Source organism: Suricata suricatta, chromosome 12 (genome assembly GCF_006229205.1).
Source record: "Suricata suricatta isolate VVHF042 chromosome 12, meerkat_22Aug2017_6uvM2_HiC, whole genome shotgun sequence".
Classification (NCBI taxonomy): Eukaryota; Metazoa; Chordata; class Mammalia; order Carnivora; family Herpestidae; genus Suricata; species Suricata suricatta.
In genome coordinates, this window is record NC_043711.1 from 91,291,013 (window position 1) to 91,304,786 (window position 13,774).

Below are 13,774 nucleotides of genomic sequence, written 5' to 3' on the forward strand. Positions count from 1 at the left end.
AATCAGGGCTGGGCCAGGGCGGGCTTCTGTCTAGCAGGTCTGCTCCAAGGAAAACAAAGTTTTCTAGGGGTGCTGTGGTCCCTCCCAGACCTAAGCAGGATGGAGAGGGGTGGTGATGGGACCTAACGTGGGCCCCCTTCACCCAGCACTCAAGGAGCGGCCTTGAACGGTCTTAGGCTCAACACCTCATCTTGATCGTTTCATTTCATCTTCACCCATGTTGAAGGAATTCGCCTTCCTCTCCCCACTTTGTAGATGGAAATGTTTTGGTTCAGGGAGGTGAGCTCACTTGCCCAACTGGCCAGGCTTAAAAGTTGTGGAACTGATGTGCTAAAGTCTGGCCTCTTACCCACCCCCCAAGTTCCCCTCCCCAAGGAGACAAGAGAGGAGCAGCCCGGGGGAGCCCTCCACAGCCCACCAGACCCGAGGCTGCCGAGAGTCCATTTGCCAAGGGTCCCCAAGTACACTGTTCTCTGCAACCCATATTCCTCAAATGGAGCCACCATGCAATGTGATTCCGCGGCCACCTCCCACCCCTGCCGATTCTCTGCCGTCCACAACATAGGTGATCCACAGGGTGTGGCCAGGGGGCTGAGCCAAAGAGGGGCTGGTGACCCCACTGGCAGCAGGTCAGCCCAGGCAAATCTGGCTTCCCCTTCCTGTACGCGCTGCTCTTAGCACCGGCCAGCGAGGAAGGCAGCATCTCCTAGGCCCCATCCTTCTGGGGCCCTTGATCAAAGAGCTTTCAGTTTTGAAAATCTGTGATTGTAAGATTCCCAGATTCCGATCTAAGACCGCACAATGCTCAGAATCTAGGAATCTAAGATTGTGTACCTCCGCCCCCTGCACGACTTCTGTCTCCACTTCAGGCAGTTGGATTGTGAGCACCTACTGACTCAGGGAAGGGATATTTCAGTGAAAGCAAAGAATAACTTCTTAGGTTTCAAAAGCCCCACCCTTTCCTCTCCCAAAGACCATTCCCGAAGGGACTTGGGGCATAGTGAGTACATCATGAATCAGAGAAGGGCATGCTTCCCTCCTTTCTCCATCCCTCTTCTCCACAACCTTTGGATGGTGGCTGTCCCATCCATCTGGATGCTGGAGCGAGGGGACATGAAGCCAGCTGCCAGGGCCCGAGTGGACACGCAGCGTGAATAGCTGAGAACCAAGATCTGGGGGTGGTTGTTACTGCACCGTGACCTGGCTGACCCTGACCGATGCACATCCCCCCCCTTCCTCCCACTCCTCCTCCCGAATAAGAAAGCTGGGAAGGGAGCCAGAACAAAATCTACAAGTGAACATTTTTTTAACTTTGTGGGTCAATATGACCCCAGGCGGTTCTGAGGAATCCAAAAGTAGAGCGAGGAAGGCATCAAAAGATGAAATGGTCATGTGACATGTCTAAGCCAAGGGGGCCTGAGACACCCTCACGCTGAGACACAACCACATGGAACATGCACACACACACGTGTATGCATGAGAGAGAAGAGTTGGGGGAGAAAAAAAGACTGATCAAGATTGATTTTGTGCCCACTTAGAAGTGGGATGTCATAACAAACGTTCAAGGTTCGTTAATTCTCTGCTCTCTGAATTAACGGAGATTTGTACCTGCTACACGTACCCCGAAGGCTTCACAGTCCCCAGAGTCTTGGGTTCTGGGCTTTTCCCGTGACTCCTTCCCCGGAGGGGAGGTGGTATGTACACGGGCCTGGAAACCAGAGGAACCGAGGTCTACTCTCAAATGTCACCTTCCCAGGGCTGCCTCCCCGGCTCAAAACCGGAACCCTCTCGGGGCGCGTGGGTGGCTCAGTCGGTTAAGCGTCTGGCTTCAGCTCAGGTCATGATCTCACGGTTTGTGGGTTCAAGCCTCGTGTTGGGCTCTGTGCTGACAGCTCAGAGCCTGGAGCCTGCTTCGGATTTTGTGTCTCCCTCTCTCTCTGACCCTCTCCTGCTTGCACTGTCTCTGTCTCTCAAAAAACAAAAAACAAACAAAAAACAAAAGGAACCCTCTCCACCACCTGGGCATTCTCCATTCTTCTTCATTTTTCTCCAAAGTACTAGCATCAATGGACACACTGCTCATTTTACTTATTCCTTTATTGTGTTTCTTCCACTTGACTGTAAGTTTCAAAAGGGCAGAGACTCCTTCCTTCTTTCCATTCTTTCTCTCTCTCATTTTTTTCTTTCTCTCTTTCTTTCCATGTATTTATAAAATACTTTAAACTTACAGAAAAGCATAGAAAACATATCATGAACGCCCATTTGCTATTTGCCCATTCTCTAGATTTAACAACTGTTAAGGTTTTGCTCTCTTTGCTTCATGTTTTGGTACCAGCATTTTCTAGTGTAAACAGTATTCATCACGATATTTCCTCTTTAAAAGCTTGAAATCAGAGGGTTTTGTCTCTTTTATTCATTGCTTTTGGATTCGCTGCCTGGAAGCTGGAAGGACCCTGGCAAGTAGCTGCTGAATGAACGTGTCTCCTTTATCCTCATGTAAGTAGGTATTATTCCCCATTTTAGAAGAGGAAACAGGCACAGAGAAGTCAAATAACTTGTCCAAGGCCACACAGCTAGGAAGCCGGGAAAGGGGAAGGAGAGCCCAGCATTTCCTGCACTAGACCTCCAGGGGGCTCCTTCAACCAGGATGTTCCTTCATCTTCTCTGCCCACCTGTCCCATCCAACCACCGGCCACAGAGGAGACCCAGAGGAGGGAGAGGGTTCGCAGGCTAGCCAGAAGCAGGCCATTCCCTATCAGCGAACCTGGGTGGTCTCTATAAAAAGCTGGGGTTGAAAGTTGGGAAAGCAGCAAAAAGTTCCTGATTGCGCTAACCTTCCTCTTATAGATAAGATGTTCTGTTGGTATTAATTGCCTCTAATCTGGACATGGGATTTCAACATGGCAGGAGGTAAGGGGAGCCTACACTTCTACCACCAGACTCTAATGGGGGAATCTCAAGTGGCCGCTAGATGGCCCACCGATTTGGCTAAGGTTAGTAATCATGGAGGCGTATTGCACTTACACGCCCAAGGATCCTGACAAATGAGGAAACAAATTGGCTGTCATTCTTACTTTTGTAAACCAGACAGAGCCAGATATTAGAAACCCTAAAAGAGACCCTTACCAAATTAACCATGGAGACTGGCGGAAATTGGGTAAACTCTCCTTCCCTTACACCAAGGAGGGCTATGCCAGGCTTTAGGGGTACAATGGTAACTCAGCTGACCCAGGATTGGGTCAGTTTCAAGACAGAGGGGGGAATGTAAGAACTGGAGTCTGAACCTAACAGACGCCAAGACAGGCTTTAAGTTTCTCCTCTAAACTAGGTCTAAAGGTCAGTCTCTCCAGAACTATTAGGCGGTGCTTACGCATTGCCTGAGGCAAAAGAGACCACCCTTGTAATACCCTTAACATTCCTAAGGGCAGGCCTAGAAATAGAAGCTATAGTTAATCAGTTATTGCCTAAGGCTGGTTACACCCCACTTGAGGGTCCTGGGTCCTGGGTCCTGGGTCTACTCTGATTGGTTAATACTCTAAATGTTGTAATTGGATAAACCTGCTGTCAATAATATTGTGTAATAATAATTGGATCACTGTACCTATGTCACCATTTCCTGTAACTCCCCCTTCCCAAACTCATAAAAGCCCTGCCCCACCTTTGTTCAGGGCTCTCAGCACGGATCCCCCACGCTGATAAAGTCTGTGAGCCCGAGTTTAGGCCCCGGCGAGCCTAAACCCGTAATAAAGCCCTTTGCTTTTGCAAAAAAAAAAAAAAAAAAAAAAAAAAAAAGCTGGGGCCTCTCTCTTGCCCAGGGGTGGAGACAGAATGCTCCTTCCCAGATGAGTGACCTTTGGGGCTTGTTATGAATAGAGATTCCTTCTGGGGAACGTGATGGCTGATGCTGGAGCCTGGGTCCCCAGACTTAACCCACAGGAATGTGGGGAGGAATCTGCAGGCCTCTGCCCCGCAGGCCAGCTCTCTGGGCCGCCCTGGGCCAGCCAGAGGTGGGCGGTCCTAGGCAGCTCTCCCGGTTGCCGGGCCTTCTGGGGAGGTGGATTAGGACCTTTTATTCTTGGACTGGAAGGCAGCTTCATAAAAAGAGGTCCAGGTTTCAAAATCAAAGAATCCTGGGGTCTACGTCTTTCTAGCTGTGTGCCACTGGACAGGTGCTCAGGTGGGCGAAGCCTCAGTTTGCACATCTGTCAAATGGGGAGAATGATCATCTCAACTCACAGCAGATCACAAGGCAGGCCAGGTGTCCAGGGCACAACATTTAAGGAGGCGCTGACTCTCGGGCAGGGGAGAGTATGTGCCACTGTCACCTTGCTGCCACCCCTTGTCCCCGCCCTTCCTCCCAGGGCTGTCATGGGAAAGAAGGGAGATATTCTGTGCGGGGCACACTGGCACAGTGCCAGGCACACACCTCACTCTTTGGGAAATGCTGTTGTCATTATTCTTACTGACAGCTTTTCAGAAGGAGGCCGAGCCCTTCCCCAGCCACAGTCTCGTTTCCAGTCTCTCTCAGCGGCCCGCATCTCTTCCCCCTGTGTATACATACGGCACCGTCTTCACGATTTATCCCCTTCTCGCAGCCTCTAATCCCTACAGATTCCATGACTTTCCTTGTCCTGCAGCTCCTGCTCCACCTTGACCACACACAAATGGTGACTGCCAGTATTTACCGTGTGCTTTGTGTGTGCCAGACACTGTGCTAAGCATGTATACGCCACCTCGCAGCTAATCTTTACCATGACCCCCGGAGGTAGCAACTATGATGTGCCCATTTTGCAAATCAGGAAACCGAGACACTGAAACAGTGAGTGACCCGTCCTAGGATGGGAAGCCCAGAGCTCAGGGCCAGCCAAGGTGGTCGAAGCCCACAGCCCACACAACGGAGCCTCGACAACGGCTCCTTCTGCTGCTCACATTGAGCTCTTATTGGTGGGGCCCTCACCCTGAACCAGCCCCGTGCTGCCTGCCCCACAGTCAAACCCCCTAACAAACAGCGTGCCTCTCATTCATGATTATCTGTGTTATGAACGGGGGAGACCTCAAGGCACCTGGCGGGGGACACAGCCCCAGTATAGGGCAGGTCCAAGATCTGAACTCCCATTTGTCTGAAAGCCGGGTGGGCTGGAGGCGAAGACATGGCTGTTGTGGGGACCTTCTCCCCCTTCAGCCCTTCGTCTCTGCTGCTGTCCATGTCTCCTCCTGCTGCTGGCAGCCACCGTGGGAAAAATGGGATCAACCCCCAAAGTAGGTCATTGAGGGGACCAGGGCTGAGGCTGGGCTGGGGAAGAAGGCACGTTTTTGGGCTCCAAGGACCCCAAGCCTGTGCACTCATGCCCACACCCTGTGCCCCAAAGACACGCATACATTGCTTTGGATGAAGTGGAATGTGGGGCAGGCGAGTTTTGATCTGGGGGTGATAGCTCAGCGCCAGGAACAACGCTGCGGCTTGTTGTTTGTACAAACCGGTCTCCCCCTGCCTCCTACCCGCTTCCTTTGGTCATTCATCCTGGATCCCGGGCACACAGCCGGTCGCATGCAAACACTGCTCGGGACTGTTCTGGGGTTCTGTGCCTTCTCCTGGCCTTCAAGGCCGTCTGCAGACACCCCTCGGTCTTGCACCTGTTGCTCCCGTCACTCACTCGCCCCCGCCCCGCATGTCTGCTATTCCACAGACAGGTCGTGCTGCTGGGACCAGGACAGTGGCCTGGCCCTGCCTCTTTGCCTCTCCACAGGCGAGGCCCTCTGCCTAGAGGGTCCTACCTCCCCCAAGATCCTTCTGGATCATCTCAAGCCGGGCCGGGTGGAACTCTGAATTGCCAGGCACCAGGGTTGCTGGGTGGTTTGATACCAGGTGGACAATGTGTAGCTTAGTGGTTAAAAATGGAGGCTTTGAAGGGAGGCGCGGGCTCAGTCCTGGCTGCGCCACTCACCAGCTGGGAGACATCAGGCTGGCCTCTCTGAGCCTCGGTTCGCTTCTCTGATCACAGAAAGAATGACACACCCGACTGCATGCTGGGGAACCAGAAGGAGGTCATGCACTTGAAGCGCGCTTGGCACTCAGAAAGCCTCGGGTTCCTCTGCTTGCCCCTCCCCCAGCTTTAAACCCTGAGTTGGTGGCAGTCTTTGTGCTGGGCGCTGGGATAGAGCAGTGACTGGACAGGACTCGCGTGGCCCTTGCTCCCACAGAGACACTGGAGAGGCTGATGTTCACCAATCCATTTCCATTGTGACTACGGTAATTGGGGAAATCACCGCCCGACCTCCTAACCCCCCAAACCCTCACCTTGACCTTGAAACTCCCTGGTGCAGGAACCAAATCTGATTTATCTGCATAACCTCAGCTCCTCAATCATGGTGTGGATGCCCAGCAAATATTTCAGTGGAAAACATTTCCACAACAAACAGGGCACTGAGTATGGGACAGTGACTCTGGAGCACTTTCCACGTAGGAGATCATTTCATTATAGCAACATCTCTGTGTAGTGTGGACTATTACCATCACCCTCATTTTACAGAGGGGGAAACTGAGGCACAGGCAAGTTGAGCCAACTATCCAGAGTTATACAGCCAGTGGGGGGTAACATCAAGATTTGAACCCGGGCAGCCTAGCTCCAGAATCTGCTGGCTACTTGCTCCTTGTAAGCTGATGCCATTTTCCCGGGGTGTCCAGAAAGGGCCTGGCCCCCTGATGCAGCTCAGGGAGCTGAACCAGGAGGCCCAGGGCCGGCCTGAAGACCTCACCCATCTCTAGCACCCCCTGTTCCCCAGCGGGGAGTGAAGATCAGCTCTCCACTCCCCAGGTGGGCCACGAGGAAAACAAGGCCTCAGCTGCAGCTCTGATGTCCCTGCCAAGCTGGCACTTTGAGGCCTGGGGTGCCTCAGGGGACCCCAGCCCGGCAGCTGGGGCGGCCTCAGGGCCAGGCTTTCCGTAAACACCCTCAGTGAGCCAGCCCCACGTGGCCGGTCCGTGGGCTGCTGGCCTCGAAGGCCGAGGTTTGGCTGACCCTGTGAGGTTTCCTGTAGCACCACCGTTTCCGCCCCCTCTGCCTGGCTGGGCTTCCAGTAATGAAGTGTTTTCTCCGGGGCCAGCTGGACGGGGCGCTGGGGGCCTCTCTGTCCCACTCCCTGCACTGGGCTCCCGGGAGCCGGTCTGGGGGCCCCTCGCTGCAGCCTGGGCGGACCATCTGCCCATCTGGCATTGGAGGGTGAAATGATCTCTTCGGAGGCAGGTCGTGGGGTTCCTGAGAGCGGGGGCCGTGCCCAGAGGGAGGGTGTGGGGGCAGAGAAACAGCCAGGCGGCTTGGAGATGAACTGGCAAGTCTCAGCTGCGGCCACAGCCTCCTCCCTCTCCAGCAAGCGGCTGCGTGGGGCTGTGGGACTGGGGGCAGAGACAGAGTGGACATTTATCACGAGGAGCGTGCCTCTCCTGAATGCAACTATGCGTGGTCCTTTAATTCTCGCGACAGCCCTGCTTGGAAACTGAGGCCCAGAGAGGTGAAGTGACTCACCCAAGGTCACACAGTGAGTGGCAGAGCCAGGACGCTAGCTGATTTCTCCCTGCCCCCGGAATCACTTCTATCTTATTGTCTGAATCCCAGATAGTAGGAACTGGGAGAGGTTTCTGGACCATCTTTTAAGAGTCAGGAAAGCATAGCGGTCAGGCCTTGGGGGCTGCGGCTGGGGGGGGAGGCTGGAGCACCAGCTGAGGGCCCCCACCCTCTTCTTCATCCCAAACCATTTTCCCTTGGCCCATTTTAAATATTAGTTTTGTGTGGGAGTTTATTCTGAACAGGGGTCTGCTGTCTTGAGAAGGGGGAGCAACCAGAAGTGGGAAGTGGGGCTCCCCTCCCCCTACCTGGGGACCCTGGGGCCCAAACTGATGACCGGCTGGTGACTCACTCCCTTTTTAGCATATCCTCCTGTCCCATGACTGAGAGCCCCGTGGGGGTGGCCCCCAACCAAGGTCCCCCTAACAAATGCCTTCCCCGCCCCCCACACATAAGGACTGGGAACAATTAACTCACGCCTCAGGCCAGATGTTCACGTGGGTATTGGGTTTGCTAACCACATGTGACTCAAGGGCTCCCTCAGAGCTGGAAGTCCTCCAAGAGGCCACAGAGGGCCACCCTGTCCTGTCACAGTGGGGGAACTAAAGCCCAGAGAGGGCAGGTGACTGCCCTAAGGCCACTCAGGAGTAGAGACGAGGAAGGAAGCTGGCATTCTGATGCCTGACCTAGAGCTCTTCTACATCTCCAGACGGTCCCTGGATTTCCCAAGGCCATCCCTCCTCCCACCTCCAGCCCCAACAGTCCTCCCTGACTGACACGGGGGCCCCCATGACCAGGCCTCTCCAGGCTTTATCCAGACTCAGCACTCACAGCTCCCACTCTAGTGCTACCTCCAGGCCTTTGTTCCCTCCCATCCTCTATTTTAACTGACTTTTTGCCTGGACAACTCCTACTCTTGCTCCAAGACTCGGCTCAGATGTCACCTCCTCCAGGAAGGCTTCCGAAGCCACCTCTCCCACCTTCCACACAGGGCTGGGTCCTCTTCTCTCATTGTTCTCCCAGTTACCGTGCTTTAACCACCTGTTTGTCTCTCTCTTCCTCTCCAATCTGTGAGCTCACTAGGCAGAGACCTTATTTTAATTCTTTATGGACTTACAGGGCATGGCCCACTACATTCAGTGCTTGTTGAATGAATGTATGGGTGGATGGATGGATGGATGGACAGATTGGTGGGTGGGTGGGTGGGTCCACAGATGAATAGGTGAATGGACAAACAGGTGAACAGCTGGACTGATGGACCAATGGATGGATGGATTAGGTGTGGCTATGAACAGGTAATGGCACCTGAAAGGACTCAGTGAGAGGGAAGTCCCTGGAGACTGGATGTCCTGAAGGAGGGAGGGGCTCTTTGATGGGGGGGGAATAACCTAACCTATCATCTGCCTCCTCCAAGAGGTGTCTAGCAAAGAGCAGATCCACCTGTATCTTGGGACCCAGTCACTCGTGACCAACAACTGGCTCCAACTCAGTGAGGTCTCCTGAACTCTGCTCATTATTCCGATATCAGTGAGTCCATAGGAACCCCCTCCCCCTGCCGCCTGACATTCTGGAACTCTGTGTTCCTGAGGGCCCTCCTTCCGTACTTCCTTCTGGGTCAGACCTGCTACTCCTGCTTGCAGTCACAGGAGCAGACTCCTAGAACTAAGAGGCTCTAGAAAACACAGAGTGTGCCCCTCTCCCATTTAACAAATGAGGAAACTAAGGCCAAGTAAGGGCAAGGAATTTTCCCAAGAATGTCTAGCAATAGAGCTGGGATTCGAGCTTGGTTCCCCCAATTCGCTCATGCATGCATGCAACAAATACATATGTAGCACCTAACGGGTGCCAGGTTCAGGGCCTTCTCCCTGGCATACCACGTCCATAAATAAACCCTCATGCCAATTTCCAAAGCCCTTGCCATGTCCCATCAGGCCTTCCAGCTCCCCAGCAGGCTTATCAATGCTTCACCAGCTGCATGGCACAGCCCCGTGCCAATGCCCTCACCCAGCAAGTGAGGTCCGGTTCCCTGCCAGGCCCCCCAGTTCACACTTCTGCATGAAGCGTGTACAGAGGCGGTCACATGCATGGGCTGAGGGCTCTGCATTCCAACCCCCCTTTGGGAGAGGACCATGTGGGTCCCTGCACGCAGAACCTTGCCAGCTCTGACTGAAGCCAAGTGTTCAACTGTTCAAGGCCCACAGCTGTCCTGGGGGTGGGAGAATGAGCTTGTCACGGCACCTGGGATCTCAGGCCAGGTGCACACCTCTGAACTCCTGCCCAGACCGGGAGTGTGTGGAAGGAGAGGCCGGAGAGAGGTGCCTGGGGGCTGGGCATTTGCAGACCAGCTGAGGGACATTTCCATTGGCTCCTCCCAACATGGCCGCCAGCAAGGGCAGTGTGGAGGCTCCCAATCCGGGGCAGGAGCCCAGACCTGGGCAGGCCATGGCCATGCACTGGGCCCATTCTGTGCACCTTCCTGATGGAGGTGATCTTGCCAAAGACATGGAACTACTCAGTATTTGAGGGCCAAAATAAGGTTCAGCTGCACATAACAGAAACATTTCTGGTAACAAATCAATGAATGGGAGAACAAAAGAAGAATAGGGAAGAACAACAGAACTAAAAGCTTCTAGCATGAAATTAATACGATGCAGACTAGTTCCGGCCAGCGAGACATGAGCCGTGCTCAGCACCACCTCCCGTCTGAGGCAGTGAAGGCACGGTGTGCCTTCTCCACCCCTCTTCTCCAGGGTGACCCTGGGTGAGTCCCAAACTATACCACGCACACAGATCACCTGTGGGTCTCATTAAAACACAGATCGATTCTGGGCAGAGCCTGGGATTCTTCCTTTCAAACAAGCACCTGGAGATGCTGACATCGGACCACACACGTGGGGAGGGGAAGGCCTGCCTGACTCCATTGGACTCTTCTCGGGCAAAGATAAACCTTCGCTGAGTTAAGCCACTGAGATTTGGGGATTTGTGACCTCGGCATAGCCTAATGTCCCCGAGTGACACATTAGGATAGGGGACGGTCATGTCATCAGGCCACCAGTATTTACTGAGTTGCTGCCATGAACTCATTTTGTGTCCCACGGGCTTCCCTCTTTGGGAGGTGTTGCTCTCCAGGTGGCACAGTGCATGGTGGGCACTGAGAGGGGGAGCCCCTTAAATTTACTCCCTTGGGGCATTTAGGAGCACCCCTTAGCGCACCCTAATCCCAGCACTGTGAGTCACGGGGGAGCTGGGATTTGAAGCCAGGACCTTTTGACTTACGAGGCTGTGTGTCCTTCCCGTAACGCAAAGGGCAGCCTGACTTATTCCAGGGCCTTCTTTTGGGGGGCTAGAGCAGCCAAGAGACTCATGGGTTCCCTGGACTGTCCCATCCCTCCAGCAGTTTGGGGACCCTATCCACTTGTACCCGGTCAGCAAAGTGGCAGTTCCTGCCACAGGCTTTCAACACTCCGAGCTGTGTGCGGAAGGCTCATCTCTGACACTCCCATCACCAACGCCCCGATGCCAGCCTGCGTGCTTCCGGAACCAGCCAGGCCCCAGGGCCTCCCCTCCCCGTCCACATGCTGCCACCCGCAGTTATTAGCACAAGTTCCAAGCAAACAGCCACACTCTGACTCACAGGGGCCCGCCGGGGGAGGGCTTGGGCCGCAGGATTGCCACTCATCTCTGTGGCTTCCCTGGCCCATGCCTTCTTCACCCTCCTTCCCCCCGGGACCCCATGGCGGCCTCACCTCCTCACTGTCCGTGGAGCCTCCCCTCCAGCGTGCTTCTTGCCCGCCCGTCCTGTCTTCTTGCCTCAGAGAGAGAAGTGCTCCCACCTGCTCCTTCCAGGAAAAACGAATCAATGGTGATAGAGGTCAGAAGAGTGAGTTTCTGCAAGGGGCACGAGGAACCTTCTGGAAATGTATCTTGCTCTGGGTGGTGGTTACACGTGTGTGCACACATGCAAACAGTCACCCAGATGTACACTTCACACCAGCACGCCACCCCTCGATCTAAAAGACGTACGCCACAGAGAGCTCTAGGAGCAGTAGCCGAAATAAATAACTACAGAAACCACAACGGAAGGTTCTGGAGTCAAATGGACCTGCAGCTGAAAACCTGGCTCTAGTTTCTAGCTGTATAATCTTAGACACATTACTTAACCTCTCTGAACCTCACTTTCTTATTGAGGCATAGGCTGCGAGGATTCGAAACGGTACTTGGCACAGGACTGGTTCCTTCTGAGGGCCCTTTATGTAATCACTCTCATTGTTGTTAAAGCCAGTGGTCCCGGCAAAGACAGGGCATGGGAGTGGTCCTCCCTGGGTACGGGCAGTAAGAGGGACGCACTGTCTGTAGAGAATTTAAGGATAAAATTGATGAGGGGCACCTGGGTGGCTCATCCGATTGAGTCCAACTCTTGATTTCGGCTCAGAGTGTAATCTCATGGTTTGTGAGATCAAGCCCTGCATCGGACTCTGCTGACAGGGCAGAGCCTGCTTGGGATTCTCTCTCTCTCTCTCTCTCTCTCTCTCTCTCTCCGTTTCTCTCAAAATAAATAAACATTTTTTAAAAAAGATAAAATTGGGGGCGCCTGGGTGGCTCAGTTGGTTAAGCCTCCAACTTCGACTTAGGTCAGATCTCACGTTCGTGGGTTCGAGCCCCATGTCAGGCTCTGTGCTGACAGCTCAGAGCCTGGAGCCTGCTTCCGGTTCTGTGTCTCCTTCTCTCTTTGCCCCTCCCCCTCTCATGCTCTGTCTCTCTTCGTATCAAAAATAAATAAAACATTAAAAAAATTTTTTTAAAGATAAAATTGATGAGAAGTTGGCATATAACTATAAATCATGTCAGTATATAAATATAAATCATGTCAATCATGATAAATTCAGGACAAAGTGGTTTGTCCTGAAAATATCTTTTTTTGGTCCAAGTTCTAAACAATTGATGCGGCAACTGTTGAATTTTAATAATCCATACATAAGCTTCGAATCAGCACATTTTAATTTCTTATCCTTTAGTAAACCTATCCTTTGTGGAAATGAACTTGGAGAGCGCTAGCAAGACAGGTGCCCAGTGCACATGAGCTCAGGAGCACACCCTCACCGAGACCAGAAGCCCCTGACAGTTTGGAATCTTGCACTGCACGGGTCTCTAACCCCCCAGGGTCCTGCACCCCGACAGTAGATGAAAAGCAGCAATGGATGCTGAGTGATTGTCTCATTCTATGTGACTCCTTGGAGTTTGGGTTTGTGCTTAAAATTTAAACCGGTGAGGGGCACCTGGGTGGCTCAGTCGATTAAACATACGACTTCAGCTTAGGTCATGATCTCATGGTCCATGAGTTCGAGCCCCGTATCAATCTCTGTGCTGACAGCTCAGAGCCCGGAACCTGCTTCAGATTTTGTCTCCCTCTCTCTCTCTGCTCCTCCCCCTGCCTTTCTCAAAAATAAATAAACATTAAAACTGTGAAACAGTGTGAACTATGGAGGGTGGTGTTTTTTGTTTGGTAAGTGCAAACTTTGGCTCATACATGAAAAGTATTTGTTTCATCTTATGATTATTGCAGATAATTCTACTGTGGGAGGGAGGGGGGTGCCCAGTCCTTGTGTGGAGTCCCCTAGGCTTGCCTCTGGCTGAAATCTAAGCATTTATAAACAAACACTGCATCTCCTTCCCTGCAGCCCAAGGGACACCCTGCCCTCCTCCTGTCTACCCAGAACCCACAGAGACCGAGACATTTCCGTCTTCGTCCGCCTTCCCCATCGGCTCCTTCCCCAGGACTGCGGCTGGGAGGGCGTTTCCCCCTAGGATGTCCCACTCAATCTGACCCCTATATCAGGTCAGCCTTCTTCCTCCCCGACCGCCCATTCTGGAACCCAGCACCTTCACTTCAAGGTTTGGGGTACTGGTGGAGATTACGGGGGCCAAAGCCCTCCCCAGACACCCCTTGATGCCACCTGTGATTATCTTTGCCAAATGCCACAATCCAAGCACTTGTACTCACACCTGTCAGCGTCAGTGTCTGGATCATCAGAGATGCCCCCAGATACTGCGGGGGACGAATTAGGCGTCCCACTCCCCATGTAGAACCCCCCTCCCCACCTCTGTCAGCTCCGGCCACACCTTTGGCTCCGAGAGTGGGCATGCTGTCCTGCTCACCCCTGTGGGGTTTGCCCTCTGCAACATTCTCCTTCTCACACCCCCTCTTTCCACGG